General features: G+C 41.9%; 1 protein-coding gene across 17 annotated transcripts in view; it reads left to right on the forward strand.

The window, feature by feature from the left end:
* Dlg1 (MAGUK family member discs large 1) overlaps positions 1–24,720 on the forward strand; it is a 687,637-nt gene that overhangs the window by 227,314 nt on the left and 435,603 nt on the right. For 4 of the 17 annotated variants that reach the window (XM_076762409.1, XM_076762404.1, XM_076762408.1 and 1 more), the window contains exon 1: positions 1,299–1,534. The exons of 7 other annotated variants lie outside the window; for them this stretch is intronic. The gene's annotated coding sequence lies outside the window, so the exon portion shown is untranslated. Of the gene's footprint in view, positions 1–1,298; positions 1,535–24,720 lie in introns of those variants that run through there. 6 more of the 17 variants (XM_076762399.1, XM_076762407.1, XM_076762402.1 and 3 more) reach the window with 4 other exon arrangements.

Genomic DNA, 24,720 nt, shown 5'->3' on the forward strand with positions numbered 1-24,720 from the left:
GGGTGTGCAAGGGTGATCGGCGTAGGTGGCGGTGCACGGAGGTGGGAGGACAGGGAAAGGCGTGGAATTGGTGGAGGCAGTCAGTGGCTCGCCGCGCGCCACAACGACCGTCGGATCTAGCCGTCGAGAGTTTTTCCACTTGTTACCCCACCGTGTCCGGCTTGTTCTTGCTGTATTCACTTTTTTTTCTTTCATTTTACACCCCGGCTTCGTTCGACGATCCAGCCCGCCAACGCGACCGTAAACCTTCAGGTTGGATCGCGAACGCGTCGAACTCGATGGCCAGGATTGGTGATCTGTGATCGAGTGCCTCCGGCTGTCGACTAGTCCTGATACAGTGCTCTGGGAAATGAATACAACGGTTACAGTGTGAAACGAAAACGTTGCACGGTGTCAGCGCGAGAAATTTAAGGTGCAACGTTGTTCCACAGGACACGGTGAACCAGTGAATCATACTTTCGTCGTATCCGCGAACGACGCGGTATAAATATCTTCTGCAACGACGGCTCGCGTGCATCCCTCGACTCGTGTTTCTCTATTTTACGCGTTACGTACGTCACGCGTACTCGAAAGCGTACCAGGGTTTAATATACGAAGAATTACAATTGCAAATTCGGGGTCTCAGACTTTCGCGTGGCCATATTTTGAATACATTACACAAATTGAACGTTGCGTAAGTCTTCCTTACTTCTGGGGAATTTCATAACCTACGCGGGGACTTCGACCCCTTCGCGACTTTCCATTATTAAAGCGCGACGACCACTTTGCCACCTATCGCGATCGTTTTTACGAAAACGTGAATTAGTTCAGTTGGACACGGGGAGAAGCTTAACTTCCCCCGTTTCATCCACCCCTTTCGATAGACAACGGTTCCTGACAATTCGTTGTTTCCAAAGTTTCGAGAATCAATCCATATTTTTGTGCTCGACGAAAGTGGATGAAACACGGTGAAAAGTGGAGAGCACTCGAGATTGAAATTTGAAGTCAAGTAACATAGAAAAAATTCAGAAGACGACCCAGAATGTTTACAAACTTTTCAAGCGAGTTTCAAATTCTGAACTGTTTTAATTTTAAATTATCCCTGAGTGCTCTACCCTTTCAGATTCTTAATGAAACTTTGCATCGCGGATGACTGAAAGTGCAAACCTGTCGAGGGAAATATTTCTACAAGTTATTTTTTCAAATTTCGACGCTCGATGCTCGTTCGTTTGCAAAAAATATTTCTACCGGTTCGCGCGGGTGCAACCGAGGGTTGCGGGTGACGAGTGAATTTTCCAGAGAGGATGCAGCGTCTTCGAGGTTCCCGGTGCGGCGAGCTAAAATCTGGATTAGCAGTCTGATATATCTGCGATGCTGTTTTGGTGCGTGGTGTTGTCGAAGGACGATATCCGCTAGTTCCTTTCGCGCGGCGTGAAAACTGTGCACCATTCAACCGTCCCCGATCTTGGATAACCCTTTTTGAAGGAGGTCGCTTTGTTACGAGCGATGATTCTGCTGTTCCCCGCGCGATGAATCCCCTCGTGCTTCAAAGGAGGTAACGTAGCAGCAAACCGCGAGAATACCAGCGGCGGAGGAGGATTTTTCTTCCGTTTGTTCGTTCGACCCACGCAAAGGAATCGTCGCGGTTGTCGATCCTTCGCGAGTACTGAAATTGCTGGCACTCGTACGGAAAGAGAGAAAAAAAACAGACGTTTTTCCGATTCGCGGGGAACGATCTTCCGAGGGTGGAAAGACGATCCCGCGAAGAGGAACGAGGACTGCGAGGAACACGGTTAATTACGAGTGGTCGATATTCTCGTTACTGTCTGTCGGGAGCAGGATTTTTTCGAGGACCAAAAGTCGCGGAAATTCCGGGGCCCCTGACAGCGAAAGGAGCGTCTCGTCAGGATTTCACCGCGACGGAATATAAAAGTTTCTCGTCGTGCTCGCGATTCCCGTCCGTCGTTGTAATATCCATGTTTAAATAGTACCGGGAGCACAGGATAAGCAAGAACTTTAATTTCCGGTAGACGGTCGTCGGCGTTAAGTAAATCTGTCAGCGTGTACAATAACAGGAAGGAAGTAGCGAAGTCCTGGCCTCTTCCTACCCGGTACCATTTCGACGACAGTTTTATCGAACCTCGAACAAAAGAGCATTCGTACCTCCCGCAGGATGCTTATACAGCGTTGGGAGGAGGAAAAAAAAAATTGAATTAACCGAATCCTCGAACAAGAAGCGTGTCTACTGGTTTTCTTTGGTTCGCGGTGACTCCTTTCATCGTTCGCGAATAATTCCCTGGCCGCCAGTCACCGGGGCCACGGCTGCGACGCTTCAAAAGCAGACTTCGCGAAACGCGAGCTAAGCAGCGGCTTTCATTTCCTGCCAGAAGAAGCGCGACGACGACGTGTCGGGTAATGAAAACGCGGCTTGCGGTTCAGGCGGCACCCCTGACGAGCGACTGAGGCGGAACGAAACGAGAAGCGCGCGTCATCGAACGACACTCAATTTTCTTATTTTCGTCGTCCTTGTTTTTTCGAGCGACTTTCTTCAGACGCCTATGACGCTGCCACTTCGTGCGCTATTGTTGCCAATTTCTACTTCGAACTTGTACACCTCGACTTTCTGTCGTTGTACTGGCGTGTTTTTGCTGACAAAAGTTGAGAAATAGATTGATTTTTTAGAGAAATATTTGTATCTGTGACACATGAACGTTACTTAAAGTATTGGATTATTTGTTTTTTATTATTCAGCATTTGAAAACAGTGTGGTACAGCGAAGTTCTTAAATTTGTAGTTTACTTTGACTTTTCCTCGTCGTATCAGAATATATTTGCTGATTAAAGTTGAGAAACAGATTGGATAAATATTTCTTACCATGACACGAACAAATGTTAGCTCAAGTGTTGGACTATCTTCTTTTCTTAATTATTAAGCTTTCGAAAACAGCGTAGTACAACGAAGTTCTTGAATTTGTAGTTCACATTCTACGAGAAAGGAGAAAATAATCTTACAAGCTATTGAGCTACTAGATGATTAATTAATTGAATTCTTTGCATGTGGTATAGATCACTCTGAAAATACGACAGATACGATAGAAGTTGTCTAAAATATTTACGAAACTGGTGAATTGCATCGCGTCTCACAGTATCCTATTACGTCTCGATCAAACGCATCATTCGATTCCCCCGATCACGAACGAAACGATAGGATTGGATCGCTCGTTACCAGATCCTTCGCGTCGAAATTCGTCGCGAAGCATCGCCGTGCACCGCAGTGTCCGTTTTTTTTTTCTGCCAAAGTGTCGTTCCGTGCGTCACGGGAAAACGAGAACAGAGGGAACCGAACGCGAAAAAAAACAGAGGAACCAGACTCTCGATCGCGACGATTTGCCGTTCCATTTCCGAAAACGCAGCCTTTCGAGGCGATCGAAGCCGGGCCATTGTTCGAAAGCAGTTACGAAAGTTCTCTCGTCGCGAACGGGGCGTTAGCTTTTTTCTGTTTTTTTTTGTTTTTTTTTTTTTTTTATTTTCGCCCCGTTCCGTAACAATCATCCGTTTCAGTTTCCCCGACGCGGACGAAACGGGATCCGTTGGGCCGGTATAATGATTTTTATGGGTAACTCTCGGAAGAACGATCAACGAAATAAATCGCCGGCACACGCGGTAAAAAAATCGAAAGAAAGCGACGTCGATGCGCGAGTCTCCAAAAGTTGAAGGTGGATATTACGCGATCGTGAGAAACGAGCGACGCATGGCAGAAGCCATCGAACTTTCGCGTTGTCAGGGCGCGAGGAATCCTTGACAGAACGGAAGAAACGTCATTTCTTCAACAATAAGAAACAATAAGAAACAATAAAAGTCTAACATAGTCATTAATTTATTATTTCACTATTCAATGAAAAAATACCAAAAAATTGTGTCTACCTGTGTTAATTATGTTCCCCTGAAGAAGATTTAGAATCAGGGCAAAGGGTCGGAGATAGTATTATGAGGTAGTTGCTTTGCTGGATTAATTTCTCATTATTCTCAAGCTTATTATTGTTACTTGACAGTCGACTACACATTGAAAACAATCTTCCGACTGTGTTCACCCTGACAAGAGAAATTGTAGTTAATTGTTGTTATAAAGTGGCTTGCTGATCGTATCATTGCGTTAAAACTATATTAACGCGAGCAAAACTTAGAATTAGATATGGAGAGTACGGGATTATGGATGAATAAGACACGATGTATGAAATTTACTTGTGCATTTGAAGATGAATACCATTTCCATGAGAATTCGTGTCGCAGAGGAAGCAGGAACGGTACAATAAATTTGAATTTAGGATTCTTTGGACTCCCCCCCCCCCCCCCCCCCGAGGATATACTTCTATGAGAGATCAGGGATGCGAAGCAGGTCCACGCCAAAGGATCTTAATCAAAGGAAACCGAATCCGCTAATTTTCGAATCCTTCAGACTCCTTCCTGAAATTGTCCGTGGCAAGGTATTCTACTAGCCTCTGTAATAATTAATCTAATCATCGAAAACATCGCGTCAAACGTGTATTCATTAGCTACGACTACCAGTCATGTTACGTCAATGCGAATTAACAATGCTTCGTACATTTTTATGATATCGAAACCACTGTTTTGCTTCTTCTATTTCACATCAAAATTGAATTCGAATTATCCATTAAACCTTTCGATACGACGCACTTGATCGCGAATACGTTACTAGCGTACGTGTCTTCATGAAATAATATCTTTTATTAAAATTTACTTCTGAGACTGAGGCAATCAAAGTTATTGACCATCCTGTGTACCAAAACGTTTGTCTATTGTTCTACCAACGATAGAAGTATAATTAAGATTACTAGCGAACGTGTCTTTGGGAAATAATATTTTTTATTAAAATTTGATTTGGTAAAATTTACTTCTGAGACTGAGGCAATCATAGTTATTCGCCATTCTGTGTACCAACGGTTCGCTGGAGAATTGGTAGCCGGAGACCCGTGTAAAATTCTAGATCGAATTGATTTTTTTGTCGAGGCTGGATGTTCTGATTAGTATATTTGTTGGACAAACGTCGACTCGCCGTTTCCAGATTCAACTTGGAAACCGACGCGTCAAACGCGTCGAACGATCGTGCTATTTTATTTTAGGACCCGGACCAACCGAACTTTCGACGGGATCCATGTTTATCCGAATAAAAAGCGCGCATAGCTCGGGATCGGATCGAAACGATATTATTCTGTTTTCGTCGAAATAAATAGCGCGCTCAAAACGCAATTGGAATTTATATTGGAATCGAACGAACGAACGAAAATGTATTTTGGTCGATATGCTTTGTGATCTATAATTGAAAAACGGTGAGCACGGCGCGCGATAAATTCACGGACAGTTGTTCGAATCTAATTTGATACTCTGTGTATTCCAAAGTTAAAAAAAGATCATCGACGCAAATATGTTACGCAATGGCTTTGTTCCACGTTTGTATTAGCATAACCAAATGATCGATTTCACGAATAATTCCAACGATACGATTCCTAGAGCTCTTATCTAGGTTTACTATTATTCACTTTGTTTGCAAATGGTGTCTCTTTGTCTCTGAAGAGCAAAATCGTGTTATTTCTGGATAATCTACAACGTTTCAAAATAGTAAATTCTGTATTGGTGTTCTGGATATCTCGTCGCCATAAGCTTGCTATCGAGAGAAATAGCTTTCAGTTGATATAGACAATGCTAATGTAGTGAGGTACGCGAGATGGGCTGCCAGAAAATTAATAGCACAATATTATTCGCCATAAACTCAATGGGAGATATGGGGAGTTATTTACGACTGCTGCTCGGTTTGAGGAATCACTATAGCGACACTGTGTCGAAGGTTCTTAAAATGATAGGTTTTAATGCTACTGTTTGCTACAGTATCGAAAATATTCATTGATATTTATCTATATTTTGAAATTGGATAATTCATCTCTGAAATAACAGTCAAACCAAAATTCCAAAATTGATCATTTTTATTTGGAACGATGGTTTCATTGTTACTTTAATATGTGAATGTAATAGTGACTTTCCAGCACCAAAGTAAAATTTCAGATCTGATCTCTTATTTAAATGATATTCGCATGAATGCATCGTCTGGATTGACGAGATCCACCCTTTTTTCAGAATGATTGTACAGGATGATTCTAAAAAACTAAGATAAGATACAGAAAAGGTTGAATGCAACGGTGCACTTGCATTTGTTGTTCAAATGGAACCATGCAATTCTTTCTGCATGCAGATTCTATTCGTTGCACAAAAGATATTCAACTATGGCTCCATAGAAAATAAAAACATTTCAGATTTTATACTTGAAAATTACTTTATTTCAGTAGACATTTAATCTACCATTCTGACCATATTTTTATTATATTTTCTTCGAGCAATTAGTTTAAATCTTACCGGTCGCGTTACAGATTGAAATAAAAAAAAAAAAACGCGAATATACTGGGCTTCTGGGGTAAAAAAACTTCAGCAGGACGGGGATACGAACTCATAACGCACGGATTGTCACACAATACGTAACAGTAGCGTTTCGAGAAAAATGGTATGACATACATTGGGCTGCCTCGTTCGCCCGATTTGTATCCACTCGATATTTTCCACCCGGAGCATTTTAAAAGACAAAGTATGTTGGTAATCTCTTGTTTCGATCCGTGTCACGAAATTTCAGAGTAAAACTGCTCTGGTATAACTATCAGTTAATAAATGTCAAATAGAATCTGTAGCGTAAATGAAGAAAATCTACTAAAGTTAATCTCGTGCACAAACATATGAATAATCGTTTCAGTGAATCGTCACAAATATCTTTCAGACTCGTAGACGCTAACGATATCACCGAGCTGGTATAATCACCGATTATTATTCCCCAGTCGACAATTAGCCTTGACTTGCAAACTGCATCGAGCGAAATCAATTTCCAAATATCCGAGCTCGCACGCTAAACCCAACGGATCAAATAATCGCCTATTATAATCAGCGACCATAATAACGTATTAACTGAATCGTATGGTAATTACGGGCGTGCCTGTTATCGCGGGTCGCCGTTGGAAATCCTCTTAAAAAGTCGAATCGCGTTTGATTAGAACGCCAGCTCGATTAAAGCGTTCCTCGCGGTGGTGTCGTTTCTCGGTCGTCTTCAAGGACGTGAGACTACGCGAAGGATTTGCATATCCGCGAATATCGACTCAGCCGGTTTGCATGGATGCGCATTTGCGGTGAACCGTCGAATAGAGTTAGACCGTAGATGTACGTGCGAGAGCGTTTGTGTGCAGATGCGCGCGTATATTATACGTGAATAAGCACACGCGTGCAAAGATTGTACAGGACGCTTCATACGAAGTGTCACAATCCGTTTTTTAACATCCTTTTATTATTTGTAAACGTTTTCGCTCTGTATCTGCTATCAAACGTGGTAAAATTTTATTTCGATTAATTTAAAAATTTTTTTAAATATTTTTAAACTGTCTGATAATGGAATTATTTTGCATTTGGAAATGGTCTTAGATAGTACGAAATATTATAATTAATTCGAGAACGAATTGGTCTGACAGCAGCCTGGTTGATACTACTGTATGCTGCAGTGACAGTTTCATGATTTCGATATTCTTATCTCGCTGGTGGTATAATAATAGGTGAAGTTTTATTTTTTTTATTTGAAATTGACAGAGAACATATTGGATCTTGCACCTTTAGTCCTCATAAAAATTAAATAAATATTTCTAATAGTTGTTACACTTTGTGTATTTGGTAAACTAAAATACCTGCCAATGTATCCTCAAAAAATTATTATATGATACGTCCTTGCTTACAGATGCTCTTTAATGTTCTCATCTAAAAATCATGCCTTAAATTATCTGTGACAGAAAAACGTTCCAAATAAATGTCCTGTATATTCCAACGATCTAGAACTATAAATGTACATATGATTTATGTCCCTGAGAGTACTGGAAAATCAAACACAGAATATTGAATGCCCCTCCTAACACTATTTCTCAAATTGAAACGTGGGTAATGAGGATCAGGGGGGACCAAGTGCGCCAATACATCGTCCATTAAACATCGCGTGACCAATGAAATTTAACCAATCGCCGTCAAAGCCTTTCATCCCGAAAGTTGATTCACGTGTATCGATAGTATTGGTACGGAAACGCGGTTTCCGGAAGTTTGCTTGTTACGAGTGGAATTCGCTGGGACCCAGGTGTGTTTCTAATATCGAATGTCCGTGGAACGGCCAACAGTTAGAGGATCGCGACGCAATTTGCCATTCGATTACTCGAAATTTCTGAAGATCCACGTTGTAACGTTAAATCGCGTAGGAAGTCGAACGGTATTCGCGCGGAAGATATATGGAACGACGGTGTATCGTCATCGCGAGGCGAAACCGCAATCAATAGCGACGCTTTTACCGACACGCTGCACATCGTGCTCCGCCTATCAATAATGGGCCGTGTCGTGGTCGTTGTACAACTACGCGACAGATGTTTCATAGTAATGAGCAACCCGCGATAATTATAAGATAACCCCGTACGCGGGAAAAGACACACGTTGTCGAATTCTATTTAAAAGCGAGCTCCCGTAACGAGCTAGGAGCCACGATAATTCACGTTCACGCGCGATCCCGTACAATTATCTAATTTTATAACGAGCCTCTCGCGCGTACGTACAGATATTGGGAAATTCGAGAGATACGCGGAATCATTAAAGCAGACGTCACCGTTCGAATTCGTAATAAAAAGCCACGTGCTCGTGTTTGTTATTAATTGATATTGCTCGCGAGTGCTTTGGTTTCGAAATTACGTACAAATATATTGTTCAATATCAAGTATACTGTGCAGTTTGCACCGGTTTATCGGTACAAATCACAATCGATCGATGTGTCTTCTTGTCACGATATCGAGAGTTAAAAATTATAGATAAACAAATGGCAATTTTGTTTCTCTATATATTAATACTAATGTCGAGTTACATGCTCGAACAGGGAGCGTTCCACTTGCCAGGCCATACCGTTGTACCACTCCACTTGTCTGGCCAGAAACCAGACAATACTACTTGTTTTTTGTACAGACACAGGGATCGACCGCCCGATGTAATTAAGGTTTTTGTCTGACGAGCATTAACAATACATTGTAGCCCATTCTTCGTGTTAATTTGTCTTCGGAGTAAAGAACTATTCCCTTGCAAGGTACAGAGTCTCCTTTACGACCAGTGATAACTGCACGTTTCTGACTAAATAGATTTTCTTTAGAGAAAAATTGTCAGAAATACCACATTATTAAATTCTGTTCCCCTTCAAGTGTTCAAACATTTTAATTCGTAACTAAAACCCGAGTTTTCGATACTTCTTACATAAAATTAATATTAAATTATTTACTCTTTCGTCGCCGGGTTTCGCGATGCGAGCGTCTCGGTTCGTTTAACGTAAGCAAGCAGACAACGACGTGGAATATTCTCTCGTCCTCCGAGGTGGGACAGGACGATAATCCTGAAAGGACAACGCGAAAGTGAGAATGTCATCGGAGTATTTCTTCCGACCGCCGTTCCCCCCTCGAAGGAGATCGAGTTAAGCTAGTCTGTACGTCGAGGCTTTTGTAATCAGACGCGGCATTCCAGCAGGAATAATTAGAGTTCCCCTGAGCGGCTAGGAACTTCAGAGTTCGAATTTGCAAATCTCCGCGCGGCTTCCCATGTTCTTCTTTCGCCTCTTCTACGCCATCATCCAACCCCCCCGGAACTCTCGTTTCCTGCGAAATTTGTCGAATTAACTTTGCAAATTCGTTCCTCCATCGCCTAACACCCGTCCCTCTTTTCTGCGACCAAAATTAGAGTCAACTACGAGGCAGGACATTGAATTCTTCATGCTCGGCGAGCCAATTTCCGTTTAAGATCATTCCCCTAAATAAAACAACCATCCAACTTGATTACATCTAACGTACTTCGTTAGAGAATAATAAAGTAACTGGTATTTTTAGTTATCAATCTTGCTGTGTATTGGAAAACGTAGAATACTTGAGGCGCGAAATTTAATAATCTTTCGAGCTCCTTCGGGAAGATTCTTCGGTCGAAATTTATTACAGATGCTATTACACGGTACTGAAATTGCGAACTTCTCGTCGGTCGGTCGTTTAATATGATAGTTGTCGGGGAAATTTCACGGAACATGGTAGGAATTTTCTAACTGGGACAGGCACAAAAATTCTCACGGGAAAAATTCGAAACTCGCTTCGAAGCCGGGCGGAACTACAACGGAGAATCTCCATCTTCTCTTAACTTTCGAATATACGGGAAGCCGGAGGTACGTGGAAAGTGCAGATAGACTTAAACGCGTCCACGTCACGGCAGTTTCTAAACAGTATTGGAAGGTTCATTAAAGTGTGCTGGCGTATGAATAACTACAATTGAATCGCTCGGAACTTCTTCTCGAAAGTTTACCCGTGAATGGAGGGATAAACATGTTCCACGGCGTAAAAGTTTCGGCACAATGGTCGCGAGGCGGCGAAAAAGTTTGCAAAATATCATTTTTGACCATCGCTCGCGGCGCATTTTCGTTGCTTATATTCGTAAATAAACGTATCGAACATGCACCTCGATTGAGGCAGCGCTTGCACTCGACGGTTAAGTAGAGTAGACACGTACGTAGTCAGACGAGCGAAGTGAATTTATATTCCACGACAAAAAATTAGTTTGATAGGTTTTGTTGCAACTAGCATGACGTAATAGTATTCTGTAATATTTGTTTTCGAAGTGGATTTAGCGAACAACTTTTTGATGTTAATATAATCAATTTTGATAGGGATTTCTTGTAAGTTTTTATGAAATACGTGTTTTTGATATGAAATGTACTGAAAACTACATTGTAAATAAACGTATCAATCGTGCACTCGACGGTTAAGTGGAATAAATACGAAAATAGTCAGACGAGTGAAGCGGATATACACTCCACGACAAAAAATTAGTCAACTAGGGTTGATTTCAGCCCCCATTACCATAACACAGTAGTAATATTTGTTTTAGAAGTGAATTTAATAAACATTTTTGTAATTTCAATATATTCAATTTTCATGGAGATTTCTTGTAAGAATTGTTTATGAAATAACGTGAAATATGCTGAAAGCTACCGTCGAGGAATTTCAAGAACCAGGTTCGAGTAAAATTGACAAGACGATAGTACCTCAAATGATTATTGAAGGACTCGTATTATGATTTCCAGCGTAAATTGAACGGCATCCGGCGTCGTCTGAGCGGAAGTTTGACTGGATAAACCCTCGATTCCGAAGCGTTTCACTCGGTGTATTTCCCGGGACGTGTGGTTACACGAGCTGTGCATTTTCAGGAATATCAGCGAGCCCTCTCCAAGAGATTTTGGACGTTCCTTCGCGATGAGACGCGGTCGTATGAACGAGTCGGTGGTCGTCGTGCTCGAACGTCGCCATATGCAGCGAACTAGAACGAACTCGGCTGTTTCTGCCGGCTGAATCTAACCGTAAGTCCCGAAAGAACGCGCACTTTCGACCGGGAAGCTGCAATCTCGCGGGAACCGCCAAAAGAAAATTACGCGTCCTTCTCTTTGACTGTATTAAAATTTCTCAGAGGCGATGTTTGTGCTGATAGCATTCGGTTCGGATGATACACCGAAAGTTACAAACGTTCGCGTGTATGCTGACGGGGAACATCAACCCCGAAATTCCAGCCGCGGTTTCGAGAACTATTCAAACCGGTTTATTCGGTAATTGTGTAAATTACAAAAGTTTGCGGTTTCGAGAGCGGCGAATTACTTTCGGTCCGTTCGACGTTACGTTATTACGATTCAGCATCGAGCATTAAACGTTCTCATTGTGATGAATTATTGTAATTTCGGGGCGGGGGTGAAACAGCGGCCCGGCCAGGTTTCCGTTCGCCGCATTGCGGAGCGCAATTTACAGAAACTCGCGGAATTTCGAAGTCTCCCGCGCTCAGCCCCGCGTCGCGGGCTCGTGGACGCCGGGGACATTCTTCTTCCTTCGTCCCTGGAGTACAGAAGACGCTCTTTTTTATTCGTCCCCTTTCATCTCCATTCTCCTTTTCGACGTTCCTTTATTCCCTTGACCCCCGCATCCTCGAACGAAATTCATCTCCTCCAGGTTTTTCGCAGATTTGTCTCTCCTCTGCGGAATACCGCCGGCGCGAAAGAAATCTCCGGCAGAGTTTATCGAAGGATGTGGGTCGAATGTTATTAAACCCTCCAGAAAATTGTACGCCTTTTATTATTCCGGCAGACATTGTCAAACCGTTCCCTTTCACTCTAATAGAATTCATTTATTTCACAAAGTCCCTGTTAAATTGCTCCTTCCAGCGAAACGCTTCCCTCCGAGCGAGGAAACGAAAATTAATTCATTCGTAAAATTGGAAAACCACAGTCTAATCGCGATAAAGTTAATATTTCGATGAATACCCTCGTCGAAGCATCAAAATTATAATTAATCCTAATAACCGTTGAAAATCAGCCGTTCGAGTTTCATAATTTTTTAAAACTGACTCCGTCCCGTCGGTCTCTACGCGAATCCGGCATTCCCCAAGAAAAATAGACTCAGCCAGGCGAAAATTTCTCAGGTTTCGGTAATTGGCGTGCTAGGAGATTCATTAGTTTCCCCAGCAACAGACATTTCGAAGGCTACCAAGACATCGCAATCCCGTGGAACGGGGAACAACGCCGCTCTCGCGTTTCAATTACGAATGAGCTCAATTCGAGCAGATCGTATTGCACTGTCAAGCATCGCCCTGCATTCCGATCGGTACAAAGTGTCCGCCCGAATTCGTATTCGTCGCGGAATACCTGAATCACGGCGCTATTCCGCCATTAGCAACTCGCATGATCGATGTGGGACACACAACTCCATCCGAAAATCCCCCATTCAACATCTGCTCCCTGTTATAACAGACTCTGGCACTCCTCGTTCGTCTTTTCATGTCTAAATTTTATTCTTCCTTCACGATGATTCGTTCTTGTCAATTTCATAAAGGTTAAACTCGTCAATATTATTTGCTAGCAATTTAAGTTAAATTTTATCGATGGAATTAATTTCTTTACATTTTGATATATTTCCTATTCAATAAAAGATAATAAAAAATGCCCAAAAAAAATATTTTCGTATATTAAGAATCTCCTTTCAGATTCCCTAAAGTCTACTACAATAGAACATTTAATTCTCCATGAAAAAAATAAAAAATTTAATTTTAACGCTGTTATACCGGAATCTCGTCTTTTTGGGGGTCCAAAAATTTTATTAAAATTCATCCTTCGTGCGTTGGGCCACCACAGATATTTGAACCATGCATCGACCAGTGTTTTATCGTGGACCGTTCGAAGGTAAAAATCGTTGTGGTGCTTTTGTGGGCGTAATTTATATCGACGTCACGATCTTCGACACGAAATACGTTTCAGGGGAGACAACGCCGGAACCCGGGCGTCGAAACGCCATTGGCTTGTCGAAATTCCGCGACGGAAGCGACTCGAGCACGAAACATGAAAATAGGGTGTCGCGAACAGGGACAGCGACACGATCGAACACTCGACTTCCGTCGCGCTGCACGCCGCATTTACCGCGCTGAAAACTACTGGGGGGATCTTACCGAAGCTTGGCTCGATCGAGTAGTTTACGAGCTAGGTGCATATTGGGAACCGCGAACAACTCGAAAAGGGGCGAAAAAGTTGCCAAAGTTTCGCGAATCGATTTCACGGATATCGAGTTAATCGCCTCGCGACGATTTACCGCGTTAAAATTCACCATACGCGTCGCTTCCACGAAGTTCGCGAATAATAGAATCCCTTCATATCCCGAAGAAGACTCTATTATAATCGACACGTTTATTAGGAAGGATCGATTACATTTTCGAGACGCTGTGAAAGGTACGAGATACTTCGAAGCAAATTTTTAAACGACGCTGCATTTTCCTGGGCAAAAGTTGGGAAATATCTCGTATATAAACTACGAATTTCCAGCGGGGTTCAGGCGCGATGGTGACGAGGCGGGGGAGTGCTTTATAGAAATTGGAATGAAGAGGAACGCCTTAATCCACTCCTTGGGAATTTCATTCTCTTAAGAAACTCGCTACGGTGAATGGAGTATGAAAATTTGCGCAATGAAGTGTCCCGCGTTAAAACGCTACTATTAATCTATATTTCCTCTCCTTCGTAACGAACTACGAAACAACTGGCTTGGAAGGATTTTTGTAAATAGGAAAGAATTTCTAATGGATTACTAAATAATAATTCGTTGAGAAACGAGTAGAGTTTGTCACTCAAAAGTAGAGTTCAAATGGCTGGGAAATATAATTTTATTAACGTGCTATTTTCCTGTAATATACATTTATTTTTAGCAACGGTGATGCTCGAATCGCGAGACTCATTCTGAAAAATAATTCAGCAGCCTTGAGACTTATTGTTTAAAAAGTGAATTACAGCAAATAATTTACGATCCATTTTATAGGAGTCTCTCCGGTGATTATGAGTACGCGGATAAATGTCGACTCGCTGTCGCTATGTTCCATGAATATATCATTGCCTTTAGTAGCACATTGAATTGGCAATAAATTCGAAATATGCTCGTGTTATACGAACCGTTAAATTAAATCGAGTTACCGATTTAATTGCCAATGATTTCCTACTTCCACTCCTTGCCTCTCTGGCGATCAATTCTTCGTAGAACTTTTGTTTAATGTCTGCAAACACCTGCAAAGACTAGCGGAAACAGCTCGACGACGAAAATGTAGCAACGCTAAAGATAATTTTAACGTCGAGATAACGAATACAGAAATTATTGCTTGTTTCGCGTCGCGTCTACAGAACGAAACTGAACCGAGTCACCGAGGCTACGGATGATTCCTATTAAAATTTTATTCCCGCCATTCCATCGCTATTGCCTGGCTCTATCCAGTCGCCAATAAAACCAGAATTAGGCCTCGCTGCTCTCGAGTCGGTGTAATTTAGATTACGTCTTCGCAGCGACGATAAAAAAGTTAGGCCATCGGCTTACAACTACGCTGGTACTCGGGGAAAATACCAGTCATAGCGCCAGTAAAGATGTACGTTGTTGCTATTATTATTACTTTTTATACCCGCGACGCGTAGAATGGCCTCGGTTTTCTCGATCGTGCGAAACGCAGATACTTTTAACGGGCCCGTAAAACGTCGCGTGCAGCCACTTTGTGACGTATAAAAAAATAAACGCGACGAATACTTTGAAATTTAAAACTTCGAAATCCTTCGTGCCTCACTTTAACTAAAATATTTATCAAAGATCCTTGGATGCATCTAAAAACAATTCAATAGATTCAAATTTAAAGTTTCATTAATCATAATTACTAGATTATTTCAAAAAAATGGTAGAAAATGATATTTAAAATTATTTTTTCCCCCACGAATTACGACCTGATAAGTCATTTTGAAACCTGTAATATATTTTTGGGATACTCCAGTAGAACTAGGATAGGTGAATGAAAGTCTCGTACAACAGTTCTGAAGATTTCGCGAAGCTCTAGGCCTTGTTTTCGAAACAAATGGGGTGTTTAATGAGAATCGTGCCAGTGCATCGAAACATTTCGACAGATAACCGCGGTCACTTAACCTGGAAAGTTCAAGGTCCATTATACAGGCATTATCGTCCATCTCCGTTCTGCTCCTCGCGAATGAAGAAGGAACAGAAGGGAGTAATGTGATTTACGTTTCCACTTCTCGACAGACCGGGACTAATGCCGTGTTCTAAGGGGGGCTCAGGGTATCGCGCGTGTCGCACACTCGTGTGCTGTCGAGGGTACGCGGAAAATTGGCCCGGGAAGGATTGGACGATATTTCTTCGGTCTGAATGCTGAAATGGAACGGATCTGAGTTTTCAAAGACGAGTCCAAGTCTCTCCTTCATCCTCTTCCTTTCTGCCCCGGGACATTTATTTTGCATTCCCCGCGAAACGAAGCGAAGTTGAGTCATATTTCGTTGAACTTTCGTCGTGCACCCTTTATCCTGCTTTGTTCCACGAAAGGAATATAAATTTTAAACTTAACGAAAACAGTATACCATTATCGTTTGCATAGTTACGATTTACATCTCGGTGCGTGATATAAAAATTTTTATAAGTACAAACGCAGTAATTTAGAGGTTAATATCGATGTTTCTTCGAATCCCTAATCTTAAAACTGAAACCACGAAGAGGTGTTTCACCCTGCGATTCAATATTGAACTTCCGGATGTTGTGACGCTGATGCGGGCTTCGGAGATGCTCGCTTTGACGACCGCAGTAGTGACCAGCAACATGTTTCAGAATGGTTTGAGATTCTCCATTGGAATATTTACTCGAGCAATTAACGGCGAGTCAACGAAGAGACAAAGGCTTCCTCCTGCGGCGAAATCGTTGATCCTTCCAACGTTATCGCTTAGAATTTACACCAAATACCAATAAACTCTACAACGATCCTCAACCTCAAATAATTAAACGTCAATTTGAATACCTTGATACGTGAAATTTAAATATTTCCATTCTTTGGTCAATCTAAGAATCTTCTTAGGAATATACAGGGTGTTCGGCCACCCCTAGGAAAAATTTTAATGGGAGATTCTAGAGGCCAAAATAAGACGAAAATCAAGAATACCAATTTATTGATGGAGCCTTCGTTAAAAAGTTATTAACAACTAAATTCAAAAATTTCAAATCCTTCTGGAAAAATTATGTTCGGTTGCGCGGGTCAATTACAATCATTTTTGGTGAATAGACATACCCCCGAAATCCCATCCAGTTTCGAGAAAAAAATTCGAGAAGATGTGAAATTTTTCGGCGAAAAAAAAATGTTTCAAATCATTCTAAAAAGATTATTTTCGTTTACAGGGGTCGATTGCAATCATTTGTGGTCATTACACATAACCCCGAAATCTTACGCATTTTCGAGAAAAAAATTCCTTACCAAAAATCTAATGTGAGGCCAGAAATCTTACCTCGAAATTTCATGCGAATCTTTAAAATGTCATAACTTCTGAACGGATTGGACGATTTTAATGTTTAAAAAAGCAAACTACGCGTATTTTGGTGGAGAATATGTACAAATCGCAAAAATATTCGAAAAGTTGATCCTTGATCCCGCAAAATGAGAAAAACCCAATAAAAATGGTCAAATTTTCAAACAGCCACAACTCCTACAATAGTGAATATATTTCAATGAAACTTTTTTCTGAAACAGAGCTCATGGGTACCTACAATAAAGTATTAGACAACTTTTCTGTAGGGTGTCAAACAAAATTACTAAAAATCGAAAACGAATTTTTAAGAAAAATCGACAGGGGGTAGGTGCCTATATTTTTCGAGGAAAAAAAAAATTTTCAAATCGTGCTGGAAAAATTATTTTCTGCTGCGGGGGTCAATTACAATCATTTTTGGTGAATAGATATAACCTCGAAATCCTACGCACTTTCGAGAAAAAAATTCCTTTCCGAAAATACAATGTCTGACCATATCATTGATATATTCCCCTGAAATTTCATGCAAATCTTTAAAACATCATAACTCCTGAACGGATTGGACGATTTTAACGTTTGAAGAAGCAAACTGCGCGTATTTTAGTAGAGAATATGTACAAATCGTAAAAATATTCGAAAAGTTGGTCCTTGACCCCGTAAACTGAGAAAAACCCCATAAAAATGGTCCAATTTTCAAACGACCATAACTTTTATAATATTGAATGTATTTCAATGAAATTTTGGGAGGACGTAGAGCACATGGGTACCTACAAAAAAGTATTAAACAACTTTCCCCTAGAGTGTCAAATAAATTTATTAAAAATGAAAAACTAATTTTTAAGGAAAATTGACAGGGGATAGGTGTCTAAATTTTTCGGCGAAATTGAAAAATTTCAAATCGTTCTGGAAAAATTATTTTCGGTTGCGGGGGTCAATTGCATTCATTTTTGGTGAATAGACATACCCCCGAAATCCTGCGCATTTTCGAGAAAAAAATTCAGTACGGGCGGAACTTTAAACATTGATAACTTTTTAACGAAGCCTCCATCAGCAAATTGGTATTCATGATTTTCGTCTTATTTTGGCTTCTAGAATCCCTGATTAAAATTTTTCCCAGGGGTGGCCGAACACCCTGTATAATGCGAACCTTCTAGCCAACGTTATCGCTTAGAATTGACACCAAATAAATGTTCCAACGATCCTCAACCTCAAATAATTAAACGTCAATTTTAATACCTTGATACGTGAAATTTAAATATTTCCATTCTTTGGTCAATCTAAGGATCTTCTCAGGAATATAGAATTATGTAACGAGAGTGTTCGGCTCAATAAAAACAGAAAGTCTTAGTCTATTTTAAGTACGTCGGTTCTTATGCAGAAGTTACTACGACCTCGTTTCACCGTGTCTGGCCCGCGGCCTGAATATGGAATTTTTAATTAAATTTTATCGCTATGTTATGGACACTAATTAGAATTTTTCGGGGACCTTAATTACGCCACTGAATGGAATTCAATGCCATTGTCGGCGTTATCTTTGTATAAACGCCGCCGGCACCACCCTCTTCGTGTCCTCCTACGGTGTACCAGGGGTCAATTGGGGTTCAGTGCCGTAGACAGCGGCGAAGAACCCTACTCCGTGGTCTAAGAGGGAATTAATTAACTACCGAGTGTCCGCTTGTATCTCCTTGATCCTGAGAGAGCACGGTCCATCGTCATTTCGAATTGTTCCCGACAAATCTCCGCAAATTAACTATATTGAGGGGCCAATTCGCGTCGAGTTTCATCCGCGTAATGGGACGTGAGCAGCTTGGGAAAAGGCACATTTATCACAAATGGATATTTCACTTCTCGATAAAGCAAATGTCCCGATGAATAATCACAGAAAACTCTGGGTAGTATTTACTCAACCATACAAGAATAAATCTTTCGTTGAGAGTGTCAAGAATTATCATATCAGCGCCAACAATGGCTACGTACGCTCCGAATAATTTCTGAAGGGCAGAATGTTTCAGTTATTAGAGTGCAGGTTTCCAATTAAGTCGAAGCGTTCTTTCACGATGGAACTCGGTTCCACGGAGCGTAATGGAGCGGATGTTGAATTCACTTCCGGAACAATCGGTTCGATGATACGCCCAGGTTCGTATTTCGTGTGGATTCCCCTTGGAGCGAACTCCCGGTTACCGCGTCAATCAGGACGTAGCGCCGGAAGATAATAAGCCGCGGGTCTAGAGATGATTTCGTCCAGTTATCCCGGCAATTAGGAAACGTCAGTGGTCGGCGTGATGGACGTCGATGGATGGAATTGCCATCGGCGATATCCCGCGCGATTATTTTGGTAATGATCAAGATGAATCTCCTTTGGGCCAATTGGCAGCTCGCGGGATCGGTGGCCCGAATTTGTTACGCAACGACACCCATTCGATCGCGACTTATCAACCATAGTAAATCCCAAAGCACCAAATGCACAACTATCGAAAGTATAGTTACGTATTCAAACTGTGAAAGAAATATTTCTATTCTCAATTTCGACGCGTCAAAATATAACCCAGAAGATTAATTTAGTTATATTTATTTCTACCAAAGAAATTAAAACGATAGATACTTGAAGAAATATATAATGAAATGGAAATAAATGTTTATCCATTCCCTCACAGAAAACTGGGATAAATTTTCAAAAATCCAGTCGAGTAAATATTCTACAATTTTTATTACAAATTACGAATTGTTAGCCTTAAGTGTTAACAATTCTCTCCACTGATATTTAGCCCTTTGCACTACGAATTATATTTCAATTTCGTTACCAGTAGCTCTCAATACTTTCAAGTGTTTCATCTGAGGTTTACGTTAACTAAAAAATTGGGCAATTTAAACAAATAGAGGAACAAACAAATTCAATTGAATGTCTGTTTTATTTAGACTTAACAAAGGAACTCCTGAGAAAAAAACTGATGTCAGGTCACATTCGACATAGGGGTGCAAAGGGTTGAGCCATCATGACTGACATGATTTCGTCCCCTTCCTTTCACGTTCAATTAACGTTATAATATTTAGCAAATTCGGTATTCCCAACGAAGAGAAGCATAATGCGACCGAGACAAAGAGCCCGCGAATTTATTACGGCATTGTTTTAACGTTAGTTTTCGGAACTGGAAGAATGTGTACAGCGAGGAGGATACGATGCATCACCCGGGCGGATGTCCTGCGTTCCCTCGGTGTCTTTTCCGCTCTTTGTAGCTCTTTTTGCCCGCATAGACGCGGAAAGATCTGGCGGCCAGACACACCCCTCGCTCTCCTCCCCATTGTTACCGTTCTTCTATATCTTTCTATCCACTTTACTGTACGGTTCGGTTGCCCGTTGCGCCCCTAGCCGAAACTTGCCGGAAATAAAACAAACTTTATGACGTTTCGATGTATTTATTTCCACCGTGTACGTGGCCGTACCAGATACCACCGTCTCTGGCGCGCGTAATCGTCTGGTAAACAAGAAGAAATGTCGGAGATGCGGTCCCCCGTTCCTGCTGGTTTTATCTTCCGCGTCGTGTTCTACCGTGAAACGAGTCCCTTAATCCCGTTTTAGCAAATAACCGTGTCTTGGTCTCCGTCGTTTCAAGATAGAAACTGCATCGATCGTCAATTAGACCCGCAACTTTCGACGTACCGTCATTGTTTACCTTATATTTCTGCTATTCTTTAAAATACGGAGAATTCCAGTGTAGCGTTTCTGGGTGAAATTTTAGAGTATCTTAGGAAACATCGACTCTCGTCTCACGAACTTTCCAAGGAGCGGACAGAACGCGTAAAGGAACGGAGGGACAAGTAATCGAGCAGTCAGCGTAATTAATTGGCTCTGTTTGGAGCGGTACGTTCGTCTCCGGAATGATATAAGAGTTAATCCTGCGGAGTGCAGTTGATATCCAGCCATCAGTTCGGCGGATCGCATCGTCCTCGAGTACCTCAGCCTCGTCAACCGTTCGATCTGCGTAACTGCGGGTCGTCGTGTTACTTTCGCACTCCAGTTAACCATCGTTGCGCACGGCCACAAATAAAACACGACTCTTTATGCGCGCGTAACTTTCGCCCGGTCCGTTTAGCGCAATCGTAAGTCAGGTTGCTCGTGAGGTCTGACAGAAATACGAGGCTCACGGCTGAAAGGCTGATTCCGAGCGCCGTTCCTTTTTCTCGGTCCAACTGATACGCGCGTACCATTTTTCCGATGATTTGTGAATACGACCCGCGATCCACGAATTTGTTTCGCGCGCCTCCTGCGCGATAAAGGTGTCACGAGTTAAAGAATTGCAATTATTCGGCGCTATCCGTCGCGCGGGGACATTTAAATTAATTCCCCGCGTTTGAAGAATTATTTATTTCGCGTACGGAAACGTTTTGCAATTTAGATCTCACTCGTGAATAATTTGTAATTCTTATTTTTTCTACGGTGCTTAACATTAATTTTGAAATTTGCGAATCTAGTAGAACGCCGTCACGAAAGAAAATTGCTACGAAGGAAAAGCTTGTATCATTTTAAAAGTAATTTTCCAAACGAACGTGGTGAATGGAGAGGTCTTTCAGGATTTTCCTAGTAAAATGAAAGTTTGAAAGCGTTCGATTTCCGGGTTAATAGCGCGAGACTTTTTCCGCTCGTATCATCTTTTCATTCCCGGCGACCACCGGAGGCTTTTTATTAATTAATTGCGCCCGCTGAGCTGTTCATCGGATGCAAACGATCGACGAGTAAAGACTGTTATGATGGCAGGGGAGAGGGGGTTACAAATTAGCTTGGAACACGTTGCTGTTGCTTCCTTCTTTTTTTAATTGCTCCATTAAATTTTTTTCCCTTCCAATTTGCTTTTTACTTCGTTCGTTTAACTTCTCCGCCTCCTCGGGACGATAAATTGGACGCGAAAGAGTATAATGGGGCTCTAGGCTGAAGAAACACACTGTTGCCTTTATTGCCCGACTATAATTTTCATGGACCTGTAAACCTGCACTTGTTTGAATTGCACAAAACTGCATGAGCCCTGCAAACTGTTGCTTCCTTAGACTACGAATAGTCTATTGAGTATAAAATACGAATTATGAAAAAATAAGTGCAAGTGTGCGTTGCTTCCAAGTTGTTGCATATGAAAAAAAAAATACGAAAAAGTTTATGCGAACTTTTAATAAAATCTCATTAACAGAACTTCTCAAAGTACATTTTCCAGTCAATTATATACAGATTATATAAATATTATAATTATACAGGGTGTTCGTTCATCCCTGGGAGATTCTAGAGGCCAAAATAAGACGAAAATCAAGAATATCAATTTGTTGATTGAGGCTTCGCTAAAAAGTTATGAAAAAATTTCAAATTGTACTAAAAAAATTATTTTCGATTGCAGGGGTCAATTGCAATCATTTTTTGTGAATAGACATACCTCCGAAATCCTAACCATTTTCGAGAAAAAAATTCATTACTGAAAATATAATGTCTGACCATGACTGTCTGTTACCCTGATAATAAAAAAGTTTCAAATCATTCTGAAAAAATTATTTCCGGTTGCGGGGGTCAATTTCAATCATTTTTGGTGAATACACATACCCCCGAAATCCTACGTACTTTCGAGAAAAAAATTGAGTAATGAGTAATAGTATCTTTTATTCGTTGATCTTAACGTCTCCGACTGACGTGGAAGCTTCGTCAGGTTAATTATTCGCGTCCGTGAATTCCGGGCGGGCAATAAATGACGTTTCCCGCCGGCGAATAAATTTGAAACAGCGAAATCGGGAAAAAGTGTCGCGACCGACGAGCCTGTTTAGTTCGGCGGGCTACAAATATCGCCCCGTGACGTCAGCGTGCGCGTGCAGAACGCGAACGTCGGATGACACCATTAATAAACGTAATGAATTTTGCCTTCCTCGCCGAGCACGCTGGCAATTTTATTACCCGGAGTGTTTCGCCTCACGTCGCGGCCACCAAAAGCGGGAATAAATAATGCAGCCCGGGCGCGGAGCAACATTCTGATGCGTCGCGCCGCGAATTGTAAAGAGACGCGACGCGTAATGGAGAAAAATGGTCGCACACTGTGAGGGGGAGGGGTGAAAGAAGCGGCCGGAAGCCAAACGAAGTTGCTGTCGCGTTGTTCCGAACGCGATCCACGCCGCAACGTATGAGGAACTTCGTTCGCGTTCCGGGTGTACAGTTCTCAAGTACGGTCTCGCGCTCGACTTGGAACCTTGTGCAAATTTTATAGTAATTCTGTGGTAGATATGTGCGTGTGTTTGCCTGAAATTACCGTGCAATTGCATTTGTTCGTGGTTGTAAGCGAAATGTTCTTAGTTGATTCAGAAACATCGCTGCAAGCAGTAGTAATGACATATAATTGGTCATACGTGGTGTGTAAGTAGTATTCTAGGGAGACAGAAAGATTAGTTCGAGTTTCAGATACGTATGTTTATTTGAAATATACTGTAGAATTGCATTTGTACATGGGTGTAATTGAAATTTTCTTATTGGGGTTAGAAACATCACTGCAAGTAGTAATAACACATAATTGGTCAGACGTAGTAACCAAGTAGTATTCTAAGGTGAAAGAAAGATTGCTTTCAGCTTCAGATATCACGCTACTAATTAAAATATGGACGGTGTAGATTGACCTAGATCACTATAGATTAGAAACATCACTGCAAGTAATAATATCACATAATGGTCAGACATGGTAATCAAGTAGTATTTTAAGGTGAAAGAAAGATTAGCTTCCAGCTTGAGATACATGCTAATGAATGAAATATGGACACTGTAGATTAACCTGGATCCCTACAGATTAGAAACATCAAGTAGAAATAACACACAATGGTCAGATATAGCAATCAATTAATATTCCAAGGTGAAACGAAGATTAGTTTCCAGTTTCAGATACCGCGCTAACAAGCAAAACGCAGCTACCGCGGATTAGTTTCACGCAGTTTCAAGCCCCCGCGACGGCTGATGAATCGTTCTCGGATCTCTCGATCTTCCCCGCGATACCGAATCGCATGCATACGCGATGAGTCTTCAGACTCGACTTGTCCGAGAACGGATCTTCGTAGAAGATTGCAACTCCCCGCGCGAGCATTCTTCATTTATTTTTGCAGAGGCAATCACTCTATGGCCCCGGTCATGCTGTCCGTGCTCGCCCCTCTCTCTTTATATCGGGAGCTGAATGCATCGCAGCCGATCGAAGGATACGTACACCGAGGTAGATTCTTTTGCATGAGGGACCTGAATGGCTTCTATCTTCTCCATCCGAGCATCGGGAACGAAAGAAGATACAGACGCGAGATTAGTCTCGGGGGCACGTTGACCCCGGGCTGCCGATCGCGAAAGCTTGATCGACTGGACGGGCTCTCGCGGGGCGTTTGCAGCGAAGCGGAAAAGGATCGAGCGAAGAAAACCGGGGGAAAAGCGAGCGAATAAAGGCATTTGTAAGCGACGACACCGGGGCGTTGTAACGCACGAATTTATCGCCGGGCTCCGGGGGCCCAGCCGCGCGCTTCTTTATCCGTTGGAATCTTGGCCGTGAATCAAATCCCTGATTTACGAATGGTACACGTGTATATCAATTCCGCAACGAGCCGATTATCGGCCTGGCAGAAACGGTCGTGCAGCCGGTCGTTGCTTCCCGTTGAATCACTGCCAGCGATACACTATCCGCATCAAAGGAAAATATCGTCGAGATTCTCACGAATCCCCTTCCGGAGCCGCGAAGTTTTCCGCGTCGACGA

This window comes from Colletes latitarsis, chromosome 3 (assembly GCF_051014445.1).
Source record: "Colletes latitarsis isolate SP2378_abdomen chromosome 3, iyColLati1, whole genome shotgun sequence".
NCBI classification, from domain to species: Eukaryota; Metazoa; Arthropoda; class Insecta; order Hymenoptera; family Colletidae; genus Colletes; species Colletes latitarsis.